Source organism: Panulirus ornatus, chromosome 3, assembly GCF_036320965.1.
Source record: "Panulirus ornatus isolate Po-2019 chromosome 3, ASM3632096v1, whole genome shotgun sequence".
In the NCBI taxonomy this organism is placed as follows: domain Eukaryota; kingdom Metazoa; phylum Arthropoda; class Malacostraca; order Decapoda; family Palinuridae; genus Panulirus; species Panulirus ornatus.
In genome coordinates this window covers 17,832,832-17,841,747 of record NC_092226.1, presented here as the reverse complement: position 1 = coordinate 17,841,747, position 8,916 = coordinate 17,832,832, and the positions used below count along the sequence as shown (strand labels likewise).

At 43.0% G+C, this 8,916-nt stretch overlaps 1 long non-coding RNA gene across 1 annotated transcript; it reads left to right on the top strand.

Moving 5' to 3' along the window:
* The first annotated feature begins 2,497 nt into the window (after window positions 1-2,497).
* On the top strand, window positions 2,498-7,213 carry LOC139760921 (uncharacterized). The gene is made up of 2 exons (XR_011715432.1): window positions 2,498-2,630; window positions 6,668-7,213. It is a non-coding gene; the product is annotated as an uncharacterized lncRNA (long non-coding RNA).
* The last annotated feature ends 1,703 nt before the right edge of the window (window positions 7,214-8,916 follow it).

The following is an 8,916-nucleotide window of genomic DNA, read 5'->3' as shown; positions in this document are numbered from 1 at the left end:
ACACACACACACACACACACACACACACACACACACACACACACACACACACACACACACACACACACACACACACACACACACACACACACACACACACACACACACACACACACACACACACACACACACACACACACACACACACACACACACACACACACACACACACACACACACACACACACACACACACACACACACACACACACACACACACACACACACACACACACACACACACACACACACACACACACACACACACACACACACACACACACACACACACACACACACACACACACATAGAGAAAGTGTGAAGTGAGTTTTGCGAGAGAATGATACAGATCCTAAAAGATAATAAGTAGGAGTGGATCCCTCAGTAAATGAAGGTGGGGAACCCACTGTGGATAACAAAAGCATAACAGCAACCATGAACAAGTGTTTTAGTTCTGTTTTTACACTAGGAAGCAACGACACGAATTTTGTGATTGGGATAACCAGCACTCACGCGGTACCAGTTCTTGAGGAGGACCAGCACAGATAGATTATCTGAAGATTAATTAAAGTTTAGGTCCTGATGGTTTCTATACACGAGTAATTAGAAACGTCAAACACAAAGTTGCTAGAACGTTGACCTATATTTTCAATAAGTCTTTCAAGGGTAAAACAGTCCACCATGGGCTGGAGACTGGCAGACGTGACTCCTATATACAGAAATATATAGAAAGGGAAGCCGCGAACTGCCTGGCAAGTATCTTCCCTATTAACCTCACGTGAATCATCTGTAAACATCTGGAGTCGATTACCAGATACAGAATCGTAGCCTACCTGGAACAACACAGACTGATCAATAATACACAGCATAGTTTTAGAAGACACAGATCATACATTACAAACTTCCACACACGACAAGACAAAAGCAGTAGATATTATATTTCTGGACTTTCAAAAAGCATTCGACAAAGTCTTCCCCCACGTTCAACTGATGCATGAAGTCCGGGCCTTGGGGGACTGCCGGTTGCCTAGGACTTTGGATAGAAGCCTAGTGACGTGATAGGAAGCGGAGAGTCGTACTGAACGGGGGGAATCATTACCGTGGTCACCCGTCACTAGTGGGGTCCCACAGGGATCGGTCGTTGGGCCTATACTTTTCATCATTCATATCAACATTGATCCAGAGCTGAAGAACTTATTGTCCAAATATCCAGAAGACACAGAGATCGGCAAATGCCATAGTAAGTGAAGAAGATAGGGTAAGATTATGAGATAATGTCGCTTAATGGTCCAGAAAATGGCAAATGCTACTGAACATCAATAAATGTCAGCTGTTACAAGTAGGAAACCTGAAAAATAAATCCACTTATGAACTGATGGGCCACAAGACAAAGGCTATCCCAGGTATGTAAACATTTAGGGGTCACTGTCTCCAGCAACTTCATGTGCTCCCAGCACTGTAATGAAGCTGTCACGAAAGCAAAGAGGATGTTAGGATTTATTAACAGGAACTTTACGTGTAAAAGCAAGGATGTGATATTGCCACTATACTTAAGTCTAATCAGATCCCCACCTCAGATATGTAGTGTAGTTCTGGGCCCCGCATAAGTAGTGAAGCGAACAGCAAGTAAATACATTCCTTCCTTGCGTCATAAACAATATGAGGACAAATTGCGAGAATTATACTTGTTCTCTCTAAGTACGAGGCGTCTCCGAGGCAGATTAAAAGAATTCTAGCACTACTCTCACTACCAGCGAGAGGTAATGGACGAAAACTTAGAATTCACTGAGATAATCTGGACAAGACGAAATATTTCTTTACTAACGGCATTACTGACGCGTGGAATAAGCTCCCATGACATGTTGTTCAGAGCAACACTTAGTATTTTCACAATGAGCCTTGATCCTCACTTGTCACTCTCCGTTATTTAATCAGACATCACAACGTAGTGGTACGTCAGACAACCTTCTCAGTCACTGATTTCTCCCTGGCTATGTTGCGGTAACAACAGAAACATTGATCAACCCATGTCACCTGCTTTGAGAGAGCAAGAAAGAATCGTTGTATCATTCTTCAACATCGGGAATAATATAGGAATGGTAACTTGAGAGGCTGAAGCTCATATTTCACCCCACTATTGTCTTTGGAACAAAAAGTGAAGGGATACATGTCGTTGGTGATAAGATGCAGGACGTATTCATGTTCATTCTACCATATGACTTTCCCATAAAAACAAATTCCTTCAGGCACATGAATCCTGTATTTGTTTCAACTGTTTTGCCGTCCAGCGTGTGTTGCCGGAGGGAGTGGAGGGTGGGGAGAGAGCCTCTGCTTTGCTATTTTCTTCTGCTTTTAAAGGGAGTTATATTAGTCTTTTTTTTTTTCTTTTTAAGTAGTATTAAGACCAGACCACCTCGCTAGGGCCTTCAGTTTATGTGGTCTGTGTGTCTATGTCACTCCATGTCACTTAATCATTCCTCTTGGTTCCGTTCCACTTGATATGTCCAGTGCCCTGATCATTGGCCGACCTGTCACACACACACCTGACCCCAGTCTTCCTCCACAGGCTTGTCTCGGACGAGGACTTTACTGTAATGTCTTCCAGTATGGCGCTTGATGACGCGACTCAGTAAGTATCGTAAACATTCCTCTTTGATCCACGTATCATGTGATGATTTGTCCATTTGTGATACGTATAAGTTATCTTCGTGTGATATGATAAGCTATCACTTTCTTAATACCTGAAGTTTCTTTTTCTGATATATATATATATATATATATATATATATATATATATATATATATATATATATATATATATATATATGTGCTGGAAATGAGATGTTTGAGGACAATGTGTGGTGTGAGGTGGTTTGATCGAGTGAGTAACGTAAGGGTAAGAGAGATGTGTGGAAATAAAAAGAGCGTGGTTGAGAGAGCAGAAGAGGGTGTTTTGAAGTGGTTTGGGCACATGGAGAGGATGAGTGAGGAAAGATTGACCAAGAGGATATATGTGTCGGAGGTGGAGGGAACAAGGAGAAGAGGGAGACCAAATTGGAGGTAGAAAGATGGAGTGAAAAAGATTTTGTGTGATCGGGGCCTGAACATGCAGGAGGGTGAAAGGAGGGCAAGGAATAGAGTGAATTGGAGCGATGTGGTATACCGGGGTTGACGTGCTGTCAGTGGATTGAATCAAGGCATGTGAAGCGTCTGGGGTAAACCATGGAAAGCTGTGTAGGTATGTATATTTGCGTGTGTGGACGTATGTATATACATGTGTATGGGGGGGGGGGGGGTTGGGCCATTTCTTTCGTCTGTTTCCTTGCGCTACCTCGCAAACGCGGGAGACAGCGGCAAAGTATAATAGAATAAAAAATATAATATATATATTGTCCCTGGGGATAGGGGATTAAGAATACTTCCCACGTATTCCCTGCGTGTCGTAGAAGGCGACTAAAAGGGGAGGGAGCGGGGGGGCTGGAAATCCTCCCCTCTCATTATTTTCTTTTAATTTTCCAAAAGAAGGAACAGAGAAGGGGGCCAGGTGAGGGTATTCCCTTAAAGGCCCAGTTCTCTGTTCTTAACGCTACCTCGCTAATGCGGGAAATGGCGAATAGTTTGAAAGAAAAGAAAAAGAATATATATATATATATATATATATATATATATATATATATATATATATATATATATATATATATATATATATATATATATATATATATAGCAAGGAGGCGGGAGTGGATGGTATTGCAGTTGAGTGAATTAAGAAAGGGGGTGACTGTGTCGTTGATTGGTTGGTAAGGATATACACTGTATGTATAGATCATGGTGAAGTTCCTGGGGATTGGCGGAATGCTTGTATAGTGCCATTGTATAAAAGCAAAGGGGATGAAGGTGAGTGTTCAAACTACAGAAGCAAAAGTTTGTTGAGTATTCCTGGTAAATTGTATGGGAGGGTAGTGAATGAGAGGGTTGAAGGCATGTACAGAGCATCAGATTGGGGAGGAGCAATGTGGTTTCAAAAGTGGTAGAGGATATATGGATCAGGTGTCTGCTCTGAAGAATGTGTGTGAGAAATGATTAGGAAAACAGATGGGTTTGTATGTGGCAGTTATGGATCTGGAGAAGGCATGTGATAGGGTTGATAGAGGTGCTTTGTGGAAAGTCTTAAGAATATATGTGGGAGATAAGCTGCTAGAAGCATTGAGAAGTTTGTACTAGGGTGTAAGGCATGTGTACGGGTAGGAAGCAGGTATTCCGAATCTCAAATCCTTTCTCAGGAAATAGCTCAACAAGTTGTTTACTATTTCCATTTACAAGTGAGTATTTTCTCTCGAAGGTTCAGTCCTCTATTCTTAACGCTACCTCGCTAACGCGGGAAATGGTGAATATGTATGAAGAAAAAAAAAGAAATATATATATATATATATATATATATATATATATATATATATATATATATATATATATATATATAATATACGTGATAGACGTGTCCCGCGTTAACGAAGTAGCGCCAGGACCAGACGAAGAAAGGCTTCATTCGCCCAAACCCATTCAACAACTGACTCACTTCCCAGGCCCTCTCATCCCTACAGACTGCATACTCGCCTCTCCCTGCGAGACTCTCGCATTTACCTCCCTCGCCACTCAATCCATAATCAAGTTATGCAGCAATGTTGACATCTCACACCCTTGCCGCAGACCAAACTTCACCTGGAAACACTCACTCTCCTCTCTACCTACTCGTAAACATGCCTTACACCCTTTATAGAAATTTCTCACTATCTTCTATTAGCTCTCCTCCCAAACCATATATTCTTAAGACCTTCCATACGGCATCTTTATCAGCCCTATCATATGCTCTTTCCAGGTCCATAAATGCCACATACAAATCCATCTGTTTCTCTAAGTATTTCTCACAAACATTCTTCAAAGCAAACTACTAATCCGCACATTTTCTCCCACATCTGAAACCACGCTGTTCCTCCTTAGTCTGATGCTCTATACATTCCTCCAGCCTCTCAGTCACTGCTCTCTCATACAACTTATACCTTTAGTTCAAACACTCACCTCTTTCCCCTTTGCCTTTATAGAGGGCACTATACGCTGTTCCTCCTTAGTCTGATGCTCTATACATTCCTCCAGCCTCTCAGTCACTGCTCTCTCATACAACTTATGCCTTTAGTTCAAACACTCACCTCTTTCCTCTTTGCCTTTATAGAGGGCACTATACATGCGTTCCGCCAATCCTCAGGCACCTCATCATGATCCATACGTACACTGAAAATCCTAATAACCAGTCGACGACACAGTCACCCATTTCCTAAAAAAAAAAAGAAAAAAGAAAAAAGAATCAATTGCAATATCATCCACTTCAATCGCCTTCCTTCTTTTCATCTCCCGTAAGGTTTTCACTACTTCAACTCTCTTCACCGAACCTCTCTCCATGACTCCCTCTCTTCGCATACCACCTCGACCCAGACATCCTACATCTGCCACCCTATCATCAAATAAATTCCTTCAACATACTCGCTCCCTCTCTTCACTTCATCACTACCTCGCTCCCTTCTCCGATAAAAGAATACGAAAGAATACATAGGAATTCAAACAGCAACAGACCACTGGGTGCTTTCGAGGCTGTTTGTGATGGTGGAAGATACCAGAAACTCACAGATGAGTGTGGTCAAAGTTAGAAGACGTACAGATAATTCAAAGAGAATAACCTGCAAATTGTGACGAAAGAAGCGCAAATAATGAAGTCGCGAGCTTGAATGTAATGAGAGTGTTGTTGGTCTTAGAATTATATCTTAAACCTTAAGATGTTAAGAGATTTTCCGGATAGCGGTTATATCCTGACAATAATGGCCTTAATGACTCTGGTAGTCCACAGGCTCCAAGCCCAACTAACCTAGCAAACATCACTTTAATCATCGTAGCATCAGTGCACACAGGCCCCAAGCCCAACTAACCTAGCAAACATCACTTTAATCATCGTAGCATCAGTGCACACAGGCCCCAAGCCCAACTAACGTTGCAAACATCACTTTAATCATCGTAGCATCTGTGCATACAGGCCCCAAGCCCAACTAACCTAGCAAACATTACTTTAATCATCGTAGCATCAGTGCATACAGGCCTCAAGCCCAACTAACCTAGCAAACATCACTTTCATCTTCGTAGCATCAGTGCACACAGGCCCCAAGCCCAACTAACCTAGCAAACATCACTTTAATCATTGTAGCATCAGTGCATACAGGCCTCAAGCCCAACTAACCTAGCAAACATCACTTTCATCATCGTAGCATCAGTGCACACAGGCCCCAAGCCCAACTAACCTAGCAAACATCACTTTCGTCATCGTAGCATCAGTGCACATCAGGATCACGACTGTTTGTTCACTTTAGAGTGCTTCTGTAAGACCAATCAATATACTTATTTCAGTAGAACTTAAGGGAAATCAAGTCTTTGTAATCTAACCATCTTTTCAATATATATATTCTGTGTGTGTGTGTGAAAACCAAGATTAATCTAACTGTCCAGAGCGAAGTGTTCTCTTCAAAACAGTCGAGCGCACAGGCATCTAAATCTTTCATTGAAGACGTTCGCACCCACACGAACACGTACATATTGGTTCTGTCTCAGTTACGTCTTATGCTTCAGGAATCTTCAGATTGAGACGGACGGCAAGCGAACCCGTGGTACCATTACCAAGGCCAATAAGAAGGGAGGAGTGGTCAAGAAAGAAGTGGTTATCATCGAGAGCCCGCAGAATGACACGCAGGATAGCACAAAGGATAGCACAAGGGGATAGTGCGCAGGATAGCACATGGGGATAGTGCGCAGGATAGCACAAGGGGATAGCATATAGGGATACCACACGGGGATAGCACACGAGGATAGCACACAGGATAGCGCACGGGGATAACACACAGGATAGCATACAGAGATAGCACACGGGAACAGCACACGAGGATAACATACAGGATAACATACAGGGATAGCACACGGGAACAGCACACGAGGGTAGCACACGGGGATAGCACACCTCATTTAGAACATATCTGAAATATGATATGATAACTTCCTGTGATATCTAATTCCAACATCATGTCTGTGATCAGCCCACTTCGTTGAAGCATGTGCGAGTTCCGCCGCGGAAGGGTAGAGTCGACGAAGAAGAGAGCAGAATAAAACAGTGGAATTGGAGCTGGTTGTATTTCTTACGCCTCACGGGTGTATTTAGGGTTCGACCCTGTACTTCAAGGTGTTTGGAGGACCGTCAGCCGCGTCTGCCAAGGTGCGGGGTTGACGTCAGCTGTGCAGAGTTATATAGAAGACCCGCCAAGTGCTGATGCAGATCGTTTGCTGCGCCTGTGCACATGGGAAGGACAGATACCATAGTCCATGGTTTGAGTAATACCCCTTACTGAGAACATTAATGATCCAACTAGGCCAATGGACTGCCAAGCATACTGTGACCACTCAACTTTCCTACAGGCTAAGGAAAGGCCGCGAAAATTCTTGCATTTAATGTCTAGATATGATAACTGGTAGAAGTAATGCGGCATGCCTCTAACACAACTATTAATAAAAACTACAACTACCTAATTCACAAGTGTAAGGGAAGATGTAGTGAACTAGCCTTTTCAATATAGAACTGATCTTCAAAGGAATAGTTAGGGATAATGCACGTAAACTTAAAAGTTCACTTAAGGGGGAGGGGGGGGATCAACTCTTTACGAGTCCTTAGAATATAATCCTATCTGTGTAGACGACCAGCTGCACGGGAATCTGGGCATGAGCGAGTCTGTTCAGTGACGAACCATATCCTTCCTGTCATGTTGGCCTGTACATGCACAGGGGTCCGGGCGTGCGGCAGTCCTTGCTCAGCGACGAACCACGTTCCCCAGGTCAAGTTTGCTTATCGCACATCCTTAGTACAGGCCACTGTTTCCGTTCACTCTCGGCCCCTGTTGGTGCTGGGCCCATGATGGCCCTCGGCCCCTACTGTTGCCCTGTTGAAAGTGAAGTTATCAGTGTCTCTTGCAGACATATATTATTGGCTCGCCACCCTTACAGGGGGACTAACCTTGCACATTTTACACAGACATCCTGTTGTAAGAGCGAGGTACGGCTTACTGGGATCCCTAGTAGATGTTAGCGTTATAATCCCTGGGCTAGGCAAACTGTCTCCATGGTTGAACCCCATCGCCTCTATTCTGAGTAACGCAGGGTGCCATATGTTGTGTTACCATGGCAACTAGTTCAATTTCCTTGTTTTGATTACTCCACTGATTCACCTTTTTCACTTTTCTACACTCGATACGTGTTCATTGTCACTTTGTCGCTTGAACACCACGAATATTACAATTCAAAGCTTATTTCATCTTTTAGGAGACCTGCTAGGGACGATGCCAGGTCCCATAAGTTTAACACCTGAACTCTTACAGCTAACTTACAGATACAAACTATTAAAGACCTTAAACACTGCGTCGCTTCTATTATTCTTACAATCTGTAGTTTTATTCAATACTAAAACAATGTTACAAGAATACTCTTACTCGGTAACCACTCGATGCGTGAGTGGGGCATGGGATGACCTCGAGCTATTATGATGGTTCATAAACCTGGCGATAAAGTCTGCACTGAGGTCAGCCTAATGTTTACACATCACACACACACACACACACAAGCTCCCTACCTCCCAACCTGTTTCATCTTGTTATATAAATAGATAGATAGATAAATAATGTCTCCATGGTTGTTTAATTTGTTTATGGATGGGGTTGTTAGGGAGGTAAATGCAAGAGTTTTGGAAAGAGGGGCAAGTATGAAGTCTGTTGGGGATGAGAGAGCTTGGGAAGTGAGTCAGTTGTTGTTCGCTGATGATACAGCGCTGGTGGCTGATT